Below are 12748 nucleotides of genomic sequence, written 5' to 3'. Positions count from 1 at the left end.
ATCGACCCTCTTTTCAATAAGATTTAATCTTCCCCACGTGCCATGCTAACAGAGGGGAAGAGATGGGACTTGCTCGGAACACTTCATAAATCTCCGAGCTGAAGAGTTTTCAGGTGAAGGAATGAGCCGTCAGTCCATTCGGGAAAACTTAAGGGCAGGGTGGGATCTTATTTAGGAGCTGAAGCCCATACAAACTGCTGGGCCCACCTCCATTTCCAAGGCAAACAAGTTACTTTTGAAGAAAACTCTGCCTTTGCCAACTCCTCTCCCATTGATCTTATTAGCACCTTGTGCGGGTCCTCCCTAGTTTATGTACTCCAGCTGGGCTTCTTAAACTGAACTTGTGGGTCATCCCCCAAGGGGAGGCTAGCGGAAGCCTCTTTCCTCTGTAAATGGAAAAATCATATTTGTTGCTAATACTGGCTATAAAACTGGAAACATTTTCTTTCTCAATCCAGCCTGTCATCCATCATTTAGATATACATACATTTCATATAAAACAAAGTAATGTCAGTTTTTATATACGTTTTATGATTCCAGGCCAAAACAATAATAAAAAAAAAGCCAAGTTTTGAATGCACATTATTATTCGGGATAGAATTGACCTCTTCTGAACAACTTGATTAAGTTCACTAGGGATCGCTGTACGAAGATGGATTAATACAATAATCGATCACATACTCAGCCACGAATTGAGAGCTGTCCAGGTCTCTTGCTGAATTGAGTCATAATACAATATCCCCTTCACTTTCAGCCAAGCCCTGGGTGTATTGGGAATTGTGTTGCAGTTATAAACTTTCAGCCCAATTGCTTGAGCTCTCTTTTTGACTGCAGAAAGTCACTTGTGGGGCCCATTCAATCGAACTGGAGTGACAGGAATTATCTATCTTTAATTGCTCAGTTGAGAATCCCAGAATGAATCATTCTTAAGTGAAAGCGATATTTGAAGAGGCTGCAATTGTTTGCCCCAGCGGCGGTGGGTGCTCGTCTATGTATCATTCACACACCCTGTCATCGAGAACAGGTTATCCTCACACTGCAGATTTTATCCTCAAATGTACATTCACGTCCAAAAGGCCTGCCCATCACATAGCAAGTGGCACATGTGCAAATTCCACACTGTAAAAGAATGCTACTAGGGATGATGGAGAAACTACAGGAGCTGGGATCATTCTCCCTAGGCAAGAGAGGCCTAAGGGGAGATTCCATAGAGGCGTTCACCATTATGAAAGGTTTTGATATTGTAAGTAAGGAGAAGCTATATTCACTGGCAGGAGGACCGGGTATCAGAAGACACAGATTTAAGATAATTGGCAGAAGAAACCGAGTGGAGATGAGGAGAAATAATTTTACTCGAGTTGTTAGGATCTGGAACACACTGAGCGGAATTTTAAGCCGGCAGCATTTTAAGGTCCAGCCGAGGTCAATGGACTTTTAAACAACTCGCCGCGTTTTACAGTCCTGCCCCTGCTGCAAAGGGGCTGTAAAATTCTGCCTACTGTCTAAAAAGGTGGTGGAAGCAAATTCAATAGGAGCTTTCAAGAGGGAATTGGATAAACACTTGGGGCAGAATTTTACGCTGATCAGGTGGGGCATGCGCCCGACGAGACTGGACGTGAAATCGCATGAGATGGTGTTGGGCGAGCGTCCAGAGGCCGTCCTGCGCTCACGCAATGTTTCGGTCGGTGCGCGGGCACACAAGTCGGAAGTGGTCCTGCCGACGGTTAAGAGGGCAATTAAGCCCATTAATGGAGCAACTGACTCTGATTTTTTTTGTGGTCCATCCACCCTTACAGTTGGCGGATGGGGCGAACCGGCCAGGCGGCCTTTAGCACTTTTCATGAAACCTCATCCAAGGGCGGGATGATGTTTCCGTTATGAAATAAAATAAAAGCAAAAATCTGTGGGCAGCATTTTGATCATGGGCAGACTCGGGACCGGCCATGATCGGGGCCCGGCCGCGATTTCAGGCTGCGGGCTAATTAAGGCCCACCCAGCGTAAAAATGCACGCTGGAGTGCTCGCTGCCTGCCTGGCGGGGGAGGGGAGAGCAGGAGGGCGAGTGTGGAAGTTTGCGCAAGTGCGCGCAGGGAAAGCTCCCTGAGGCACAGTGCTGACTCAGGGTGATGAATGTTTCTGAAAATAAATAAGAAAGATTTTAAAGATGTTGATGAAATGTCCCCTCGTGACCCTGCCCCATGAGCAAGGACGTGTTAGGAATTAGTTTGAAAACTTTAACTTTTTTTTTTAATGACTGCCCGTGGCTGGGTTTTCGCTTGGTCTTTTCACCTGACTTTCATTTAATTAGATCTTTAACGGCCTTTATAGGCCTGTTAATTGTTGGCGGGAACGCTGCCGACTCCCTTGCGCCCGCCGACCGGAATATCGCGCGAGTGTTCGATGAATGTCAGCGCGTGTCATTTTATGCTCGTTCAGGTCGGGCATTGCGCCCCCGCCTGATAAGCGCAATGTTCAGGGTGCCTGATTCCGATGCTTGGACATTTCCGTTCCAACTTTTTTGAAACTTAGCTTGATGGTTTTCGGCTCTGCAGCTCCCTGAGGCAGCTCTCCGCCTTCTGGGAGCTTTCTCTCAGCGCTCGTCCGCACCTGCATTGGCGTCATCTTCCACCCTCTTCTCGCCTCGACACCCCCCCTCCCCCCCCCACCCCGGCAACCCTGAGCTTTTCAATGCACATTTCATGCTGGCTGGCCACTAATTGGTGAAATCGCGGTCAGGGGCCAATCGCAATCGGCGGTCCATTTCCTAGCCAATCACGGGCCTGCCCATTGCGCCTGCCAGCGGAGCTAAAAATTCTGGCCTTGCAAAGGAAGAAAATAATTGCAGGGCTCTGGGGAAAGAAGAGGTGAGTGTGACTAATTGGATGGCTCTATCAAAGAGATAGCACAGGCATGATGGGCCAAATGGTCTCCTTATGTTTCTCTGAGCTGGATAAGACAAAAGAAAGAAAAGTCAATCATTTCCTGCTGATGAGCAGAGTGTGACTCAAAGGGCCTGGTTCTGCGGAGTTTAGAAAAGAGCTGGCACAGCTGTGCCAGGCCAAATGGCCTTTGTCTGTGCTGCAAATGTTACAGTTCTATTTCTTCTGACCACTGATTGTCCTCTGGGAGACAAAGCAATTAGACTCTGTGGCCCTAAAGGGATACACAGCATTACACCATTACACACTGCTGTAGCTTACTAGTTACATGTGGTTATAAATCGGTACATTGGGTCACCATTGAGTCACCACTCGTGACTCCTCAGATACTGAAGCAGTCCATGTCCATATGCAGCAAGACCTGGACAATATCCAGGCTTGAGCTGAAAAGTGGCAAGCAACATTTGCACCACACAAGTGCCAGGCAATGACCATCTCCAACAAGAGAGAATTTAACCATCGCCCCTTGACATTCACTAATATTACCCTCGCTGAATCCCCCGCTATCAACATCTGGGGGTTATCATCGACCAGAAACTGAACTGGACTAACCATTTAAATACTGTGGCTACAAGAGCAGGTCAGAGGCTGGGAATTCTGTGGCAAGTAACTCACCTCCTGACTCCCCAAAGCCTGTCTACCATCTACAAGGCACAAGTCAGGAGTGTGATGGAATACTCCCACAACGCTCAAGAAGCTCAACGCCATCCAGGACAAAGCAGCCCACTTGATTGGCACCACATCCACAAACATTCACTCACTCCACTACCAACACACAGTAGCAGCAGTGTGAAACATCCACAAGATGCATTGCAGTAACTTACCAAGGCTCTTTCGACAGCACCTTCCAAAGCCATGACATCTACCACATAGAAGAACAAGGACAGCAGATACGTGGGAACATCACAACCTGCAAGTTCCCCTCCAAGCCACATACCATCCTTATTTGGAACTATATGGCCATTCCTTCACTGGCGCTGGGTCAAAATCTTGGAACTAACATACAATCATATGTATGAACATACGGATTAGGAGCAGGAATAGGCCACTCAGCCCCTTGAGCCTGCTCCACCATTTAATAAGATCATGGCTGATCTGATTGTAACCTCAACCCCACATTCCTGCCTATCCCTGATAACCTTTCACCCCCCCCCCCACCCCACCTTGATAATCTAGAAGCCATCTACCTCTGTCTTAAAAATATTCAAAGATTCTGCTTCCACTGTCTTTTGGGGAAGGGATGTTCAAAGACTTTCTACCTGCTGAGAGAAAAAAATTTCTTCTCATCTCTGTCCTTTTTTTTTAAACAGTGACCCCTAATTCTAGACTTTAACTCCCTCCCTAATAGCACAGTGAGCATACCAACACCACATGAACTGCAGCTGTTCAAGAAGGCAGCTCATCATCATCTTCTCAGGGCAATTGGGGATGGACAATGAAAATGCTGGCCTAGCCAGTGACGCCCACTGAAAGAATCATTTTTAAAAAGATTAAAAAGGGTGTATTCCCTGAATCACTGGGAGCAGTATTACAGGAGGTCTGCTAGTATCTAATACATTTATTCAAATCACTGTTTTTGGAGAGTACAATCAATTCTGAGTTATGGAAAGTGAAAACGTTCGATTTATAGATTTGTTTGACTTGTCTACTTTTTATCCTGAACTGTTCTCTTTATATCTACAGTTTCAATTCACATCATGTTTAAAATGAAACAATATAGGCAATCCAATTCAATAATGCGCATTGGGTAAAAGCCAGATAGTCTCTCGTATTTTGGTACTGTAGAAGTCGATAACTGTAATACATTGAGTCCTGCAATGGTGTTAAATAATAAGTAACCTATATGGATAAACAATTGCTTAGCTTTAGAATGACTTGTTCATTAAATGATACTCCACCACCCATTCATGTGAATGGGTTAGCTGAGCCACAGTTGAACTGGAACATCTCTGTGTTGTCTATATATTCTAGAAGGCTGCCTTGAGAACGGAGGCCTGTATTTTCAGAGTCAGGCTGACTCCAAAAGCCCATAAAAATGGCAAGTGGGACCCGATTCTGGAATTCCCATTCCTGACACCAGCAATTTTTGCCAGTGCAGGATAAGAGTGCGGGTAGCCAGCCCATGCCCTACACTCCCGTCCTGGTTGGTTCCATTGCGAGGGTAGCTGCAATTTTCGAGGAGTCCAGTCAGCCTGTCAAGGGCTTGTTCATATTTCCTCAGAAGAGTTGTGAAACGTAGTCTGGATTTGGGAATCATTTAATAGATAAGTTTAAAAGCTCTTACTCATGCTCCCTCCATGCCCCCCATCCCTCCTTACAGTTCCTATGCCCCCATCCCCTTTCCATGTCACCCTGATTTCTCAATGCCCACCCACCCACTCTGCACTATGTACAGAACCAATGAGCCATGGCAAGTCTTGAAATGCTCATGAAAAAAAAACACCCATTCAGAAATCTGCTTTGGACAATCTGTTCCTCTTACGATCTTATAAAAGTGTCCAAATAAACATGCAGACATTGAAAAAAACAGATCAAAGAAAGAATAACATATTCTAACCTCATAAAAATGTCAATCAATTAAAGTTAAAACTCAATTTCAGCCTGTGTAAACAGGCCCTCACTAAACTGATTCCATTATTGTGTCTTGGAACTCAGCCAAGCATTAATAATTAGGCTATCAGGAGAAACAAATGTCTGCCCATCAGTTTCTATTGATGTAGTTGCCAGATGGCCTAACTGTGAATGCTTAGCTGAGCTCAATAATGGAATCAGTTCAGTCATGGTCTGTTTACACTAGCTGATTTGGAATGTTAGCTCTGATTGATACCTTTATGAAGTTATAATAAGTTATTATTTCTTTAATCTATTTTTCCAATGTCTGTGTATTTATTTGAGCAGGTTTAAGAAGTATGAAGTGAGGTAAATCTTGAATGGCAGTGCCTGATTGACACTTTTTTAATGTTGAAAGAGCAGCAATGTTTTTCAAAGCAGATTTCTGAATGTTTTTTTTCATGAGCATTTCAAGACTTGCCATTTTTATTACATGGCTTATTTGTTCTGTACATAGTGCATACTGGGTGAATGGGCATGGAGGATGCCAGGTTTGGGGGGGGGGGAGGATGGAAAAGTCTTGGGACATATGCGGGAGAATGGGGAGTGGGTGAGACTACGAGGGGGCGTGAGAGGTGAGGGCTAGAGGAACTAACATCCTTTAATACAACTGGACTGAAGTCCCAGAGAACTGAGAGGGACCTTCTAACCACCTGCTTCAGCACTCTCACACCTCCAAATTGCTTCCAGGGTCAGGAGGCCTGACTCAATCCTGCCCTCGACTCCCTGGAGTGAAAGTATGGCCTGTGGGGGCCATTTATATGGAGGTGGGTCTGCCGAGTAACAAAATTTCCTGACTTGGCTTCCCTAACTCATCAGTGAAAATCCGGCCCCTGGTGCTTCACTAAGACTTAGCTATAGAAAATGTTGTGAATAAATGCTACACCCCTGACCCAAGTATCAGAGTAGATTATTAGGTGATTCAGGCAGTGAGTCATTACATCTGACCCTGGTGCAACGTTACAGCAAGTCTGCACAGATACTCCTTCCACTGGGGTTGGTGAAGAGCAATTAGGGAATAGGAACCATGGATGAATCTGTACCCTCTCCTTGGGGACAGCAGCTGAATTCAACTCAATTTGCACTCAGCAGAGCTGGAATCAACACTCCTTTATGCTTTCTATTGCACTTATATATGTTTACAGCACAGAAGGAGGCCATTGAGCCCATCATGTAACGGTATTACAGTTGAATAAAGGCAACTACAGAGGCGTGAGGGAGGAGCTGGCCAGAATTGACTGGGAGATGAGCCTAGCAGAAAAGACAGTGGAACAGCAATGGCAGGAGTTTCTGGGAGTAATTTGGGAGACACAGCAAAAATTCATCCCTAGGAAGAAGAAGCATACTAAAGGGAGGACGAGGCAACCATGGCTGACAAGGGAAGTCAGGGACAGCATAAAAGCTAAAGAGAAAGCATACAATGCGACGAAGAGCAGTGGGGAACCAGGGGACTAGGAAGCCTACAAAGACCAACAGAGGACAACTAAAAAAGAAATAAGGAGGGAGAAGATTAAATATGAGGGTAAACTAGCCAGTAATATAAAAGAAGATTACAAGAGTTTTTTTTAGATATATAAAGGGTAAGCGAGAGGCAAAAGTGGACATTGGGCCACTGGAAAATGACGCTGCAGAAGTAGTAGTGGGGAACAAAGAAATGGCGGAGGAACTAAATAGGTACTTTGTGTCAGTCTTCACGGTGGAAGACATGAGTAACATCCCCAAAGTTCAAGAGAGTCGGGGGGCAGAGGTGAGTATGGTGGCCATTACCAAGGAGAAGGTGCTAGGAAAACTGAAAGGTCTGAAGGTGGATAAATCCCCTGGACCAGATGGATTACACCCCAGAGTTCTGAAGGAGATAGCTGAAGAGTTGGAGGCATTAGTGGTGATCTTTCAGGAATCACTGGAGTCAGGGAGGGGCCCAGAGGACTGGAAAATTGCTGATGTAACCCCCCTGTTTAAGAAGGGAGTGAGGCAAAAGACGGGAAATTACAGGCCAATTAGCCTGACCTCGGTTGTTGGTAAGATTTTAGAGTCCATTATTAAGGATGAGATTTCAGAATACTTGGAAGTGCATGGTAAAGTAGGGCAAAGTCATCATGGTTTTATCAAGGGGAGGTCATACCTGACAAATCTGTTAGAATTCTTTGAGGAGGTAATGAGTAGGTTAGACAAAGGAGAGCCAATGGGTGTTATCTACTTGGACTTCCAGAAGGCCTTTGACAAGGTGCCGCACAGGAGGCTGCTCAGTAAGATAAGAGCCCTTGGTGTTAGAGGCAAGGTACTAGCATGGATAGAAGATTGGCTGTCTGGCAGGAGGCAGAGAGTGGGGATAAGACGGTCCTTCTCAGGATGGCAGCCGGTGACTAGTGGAGTTCCTCAGGGGTCAGTGTTGGGACCACAACTTTTCACTTTATACATTAATGATCTAGATGAAGGAACTGAGGGCATCCTGGCTAAGTTTGCAGATGATACAAAGATAGGTGCAGGGACAGGTAGTATTGAGGATGTGGGGAGGCTGCAGAAGGATTTGGACAGGTTAGGAGAATGAGCAAAGAAGTGACAGATGGAATACAACGTGGGTAAGTGTGAGGTCATGCACTTTGATAGGAAGAATAGAGGCATAGACTATTTTCTAAATGGGGAGAGAATTCAGAAATCTGCAGTGCAAAGGGACTTGGGAGTCCTAGTCCAGGATTCTCTTAAGGTTAACTTGCAGGTTGAGTCGGTAGTTAGGAAGGCAAATGCAATGTTGGCATTTATTTCGAGAGGACTAGAATATAAAAGCAGGGATGTGCTGCTGAGGCTTTATAAGGCTCTGGTCAGACTACATTTAGAATATTGTGAGCAATTTGGGGCCCAGTATCTCAGGAAGGATGTTCTGGCCCTGGAGATGGTCCAGAGGAGGTTCACGAGAATGATCCCAGGAATGAAAGGCTTAATATATGAGGAACGTTTAAGGACTCTGGGTCTATACTTGATGTAGTTTAGAAGGATGAGGGGGGAGCTGATTGAAACTTACAGAATACTGAAAGGCCTGGATAGAGTGGACGTGGGGAAGATGTTTCCATTAGTAGGAGAGACTTGGACCCGAGGGCACAGCCTCAGAGTAAAGGCACGACCTTTTAGAACAGAGATGAGGAGAAACTTCTTCAGCCAGAGAGTGGTGTATCTATGGAATTCATTGCCACAGAAGGCTGTGGAGGCCAGGTCATTGAATGTATTTAAGACTGAGATAGATAGGTTCTTGACTGGTAAGGGGATCGATGGTTACGGGGAGAAGGCGGGAGAATGGGGTTGAGAAACTTATCAGCCCATGATTGAATGGTGGAGCAGACTCGATGGGCCGAATGGCCTAATTTCTGCTCGTATGTCTTATGGTCTTATGTCTGTGCTGGTCAACAAAGATCTGACTACACTAATCCCATTTTCCAGCGCTTGGCCCATAGCCCTGGAGGTTATGGCAATGCAAGTGAATATCTAAATACTTCTTACATATTACGAGAGTTTCTGACTCAACCAGCCTTTCAGGCAGTGAGTTCCAAACTCCCACCACTCTCTGGGTAAAATAATTTCTCCTCAACTCCCCTCTTAGCTTTCTACCTTTTACTTTAAATCTATGCTGCCTGGTTATTGACCCCTCTACTAAAGGGAATGTGCCTTCCTAATATATGTCCCTGAATCTTATACACCTCTATCAATGGTTTACTGCTCCAAGGAAAACAACCCCAGCCTATCCAATCTCTCCTCATATCTCAGACCCTCCAGCCCAGGCAGCATCCTGGTAAATCTCCTGTGCCCCCCCTCCAGTGCAATCACTTCCTTCCTATAATGTGGTGACCAGAACTGCATGCAGTACTCCTGTTGTGGCCTAACAAGACCTAAACTACCAGCTTTCTAACTTCAATTGGCAGATGGGAGCAAAAGTGACAAATTCTGACAAATGGGACATTAAATGATTCAAATCTAGGACCTTAGCTGGTCGAGACTTTCCCTTTGGCAGGTCAAATACAATCTGACTGCAACAGCTAAGTTGTCCTGGGCCAATATTCATCCCCCAAACAGATTATCCGATCATTGTCACATTGCCGTTTGTGGGAGCTTGCTGTGTGCAAATTGGTTGTTGCAACTCCTACATTGCAACAGTGACCAGACTTTAAAAAGCACTTGATTGGCTGCAGAAGTCAAGAAAGCTTTTATGTATAGATGCAAACCCTTTCTTGTCATTGTTAAATAACTCGCTGATAATTATTTCATTGCTCACTTAAATAATATTTATTTGTAGCATATATACTTCAATCAACAGATATCCTATCTGAATGGATAACTATTACACCACACGGAGCAACATCAAACTTGAATTTGATGGACACTTCAACTGGACATTGAGTGGCAGCAGCCTTTTACTCCGGTTAATATTACTTACCATCGACCAGCAACAGCATCTGCCATCTAATCGTACACAATTATCAGTCAATTACTGTAGGTTTGGGCATTGACAGCATGGCATTACTTGAAGGGACATCGGCCTGCCATCAATAGTATTACGTTTTGTCGCACAAGTTTGCCAGAAAAGCTTTGGATTTTAATGGAATAAAGCAACATCTTTTCCACAGATAGGGGTGGGAGGGGTCGCTGGGGGTGGGGAGGGGGTAGCTCAAATCCTCTGTAGAACTTTCGTTTTTTTTACCCCGCTGTTTGGATGTGATTGCCTGCAAACAGATAGGTGGATTGAATAAGGGAACGTTGACATGCCTATCATGGAGCCCTAATGTTAACAAACACTGGGTTGTCATGCACATCATGCCTGAGCAGGCTGAATAGAAGGTGCTATTTAAAGCTACCCCACAGTCAATTAAAATACAGTAATGATGACATCTGCAGCATACATGATGATCAAAGCAGAGATTGCCCACACAGCTTCTGACATGAAAACAGTGTGTTTGGCGGCGGACTGACACAGAGTAACAGGTCAGGTAATTATGAGAAAATCTATGATGTATCTGTTCGAATTGCTTAGCTTTTCCCATTATCAGAGCCATCAGAGTGAGCAGCGCTTTTCACTGCCAGTGATAGCTCGTAAAGCTGGTGACATTGTGCTCCCCTGCTGCAGATGGCGGTTCAGGAAGGGCTGAATTAATTTGACAATAAATAGGTGACAGCAGTTTCTGGCTCTCGCAATTTTTAATTGTGCCAAGACAGCTATCAACACCCCCCCACCCCCCACCACCATTACCACCCCCCACCCCCTCCACATCTGGGAATCGCTCGGAAGCAGAGCCGTGATTACTGATTCTTCTCAGCCTTGCCGCGGTTTGATTTGCATGATAATTAGTTGACATCAACAAATTTTATTTTTTCAAACCAAATTGCATGCATTAATTATGGTGATTAAAGCATTCGGTGAACTTTGCCTTGATGTGTTTATTAAATTAATAAAGAACTTGACAGATGAGCGTGCAATACTCCTGGAGCAGCAAGCAGCCAAGGACATGGGTTTGTTTAAATTTGCAGCAAATTATTTGCTTCGCCAACATTGCAGCGGCTCCTATTATCAGCTTTTCTCACTTTCCTTCTTCAGCTAACCGCTTCCACTAATTAACCCTTTGATGGTCAGAAGGCATTTTAAAATGTTGGCATCCCCCACCCCCCGCCGCCAACCCCGTGTCAAGTGATTTCCTTTACTACTTTAACAGCGAGTGGTATCGAGGAGAATTCTAACAGCTCTCACTCCCGAACGGTATTAAGGGGTCCTTTCTAAGCTTGATAAAACAATAAGGTGCATATGAGCGCACAGAAACGGGGACAGTATTTCACGCAGGAGCAGGACATAGGGACAAGAGGCAAATAGGAACAAAAATGGAAACAGAACTGGGCCAAATTGGGACAACACAAAGTTGCCCAGCTAGGATTAATGTTGGCTGGTGAAAGGTCACGGCTTGAAACGCTAACTCTGTTTTTTCTCTCCACAGATACTGCCAGACCTGCTGACACCGCTGCATTTTCTGTTTCTTTGCAATGGATTTTTTTGTCTCACCTTTGCTTCCGACTGTTTGGTGGAGACCATTTTGTTCTTCTGTCCCGGGTTTTGTGTGTGTCACTGGCAAATGAAATTGTTCAGCATGGAAAGAAATGCACGTCACTGTTGACATTATGCAAAACAATCCGGTGATAACGGTTTGATGGAAGTTACATCAGGGTTTCCATCTGTGAACAAAAGCAAAGAAATATTTGTCAAACTATTTTAATAAAGATAACAACTAACATATTTACATTGATATTGTCCTGCCCTAACAGTTTGTCACTGTTTTTAATGTCACCAGTTTGTATCAGTACAATCAGTTGTATCAAACTGCTACGAAAGTCTCAAAAAAGGAATTAAAAGGGGGCGGACCATCCGCCATTGACCTAGGCACCAGAAACGACAAAGGCAAACTCAGCCTTGCTGACCCTGCAAAGTCCTCCTTACTAACATCTGGGGGCTGGTGTCAAAATTGGGAGAGCTGTCTCACAGGCTAGTCAAGCAACAGCCTGACATAGTCATCCTCACAGAATCATACCTTACAGATAATGTCCCAGACACCACCATCACCATCCCTGGGTATGCCCTGTCCCACTGGCAGGACAGACCCAGCAGAGGTGGCAGCACAGTGGCATACAGTCTGGATGAGCTGCCTTGGAGTCTTCAACATTGACTCCGGACCCCATGAAGTCTCGTGGCATCAGGTCAAACATGAGCAAGGAAACCTCCTGCTGATTACCACATACTGCCCTCCCTCAGTTGATGAATTAGTACTCCTCGATAGAACACCACTTGTAGGAAGCACTGAGGGTGGCAAGGGCGCAGAATGTACTCTGGGTGGCAGACTTCAAAGCCCATCACCAAGAATGGCTCAGTAGAACTGCTACTGACTGAGCTGGCTGAGTCCTAAAGGACATAGCTGCTAGACTGGGTCTGCTGCAGGTGGTGAGGGAACCAACAAGAGGGAAAAACATACTTGACCTCATCCTCACCAACCTGCCTGTCGCAGACGCATCTGTCCATGACAGTATCGGTAGGAGTGACCGCTGCATATTTGTTGTGGAGACGAAATCTTGCCTTCACATTGAGGATATCCTCCATCGTGTTGTGTGGCACTACACCTGTACTATATGGGATAGATTTCGAATAGATCTAGCAACTCAAGACTGGGCACCCATGAG

At 45.2% G+C, this 12748-nt stretch overlaps 1 long non-coding RNA gene across 1 annotated transcript; it reads left to right on the top strand.

The window, feature by feature from the left end:
* Positions 1-10397: 10397 nt before the first annotated feature.
* On the top strand, positions 10398-11813 carry LOC121284365. The gene is made up of 2 exons (XR_005944468.1): positions 10398-10516; positions 11518-11813. It is a non-coding gene; the product is annotated as an uncharacterized LOC121284365 (long non-coding RNA).
* The last annotated feature ends 935 nt before the right edge of the window (positions 11814-12748 follow it).

This window comes from Carcharodon carcharias, chromosome 11 (genome assembly GCF_017639515.1).
Source record: "Carcharodon carcharias isolate sCarCar2 chromosome 11, sCarCar2.pri, whole genome shotgun sequence".
In the NCBI taxonomy this organism is placed as follows: domain Eukaryota; kingdom Metazoa; phylum Chordata; class Chondrichthyes; order Lamniformes; family Lamnidae; genus Carcharodon; species Carcharodon carcharias.
The sequence above is the reverse complement of the archived record's forward strand: the minus strand, read 5'-3'. Positions and strand labels throughout refer to the sequence as shown.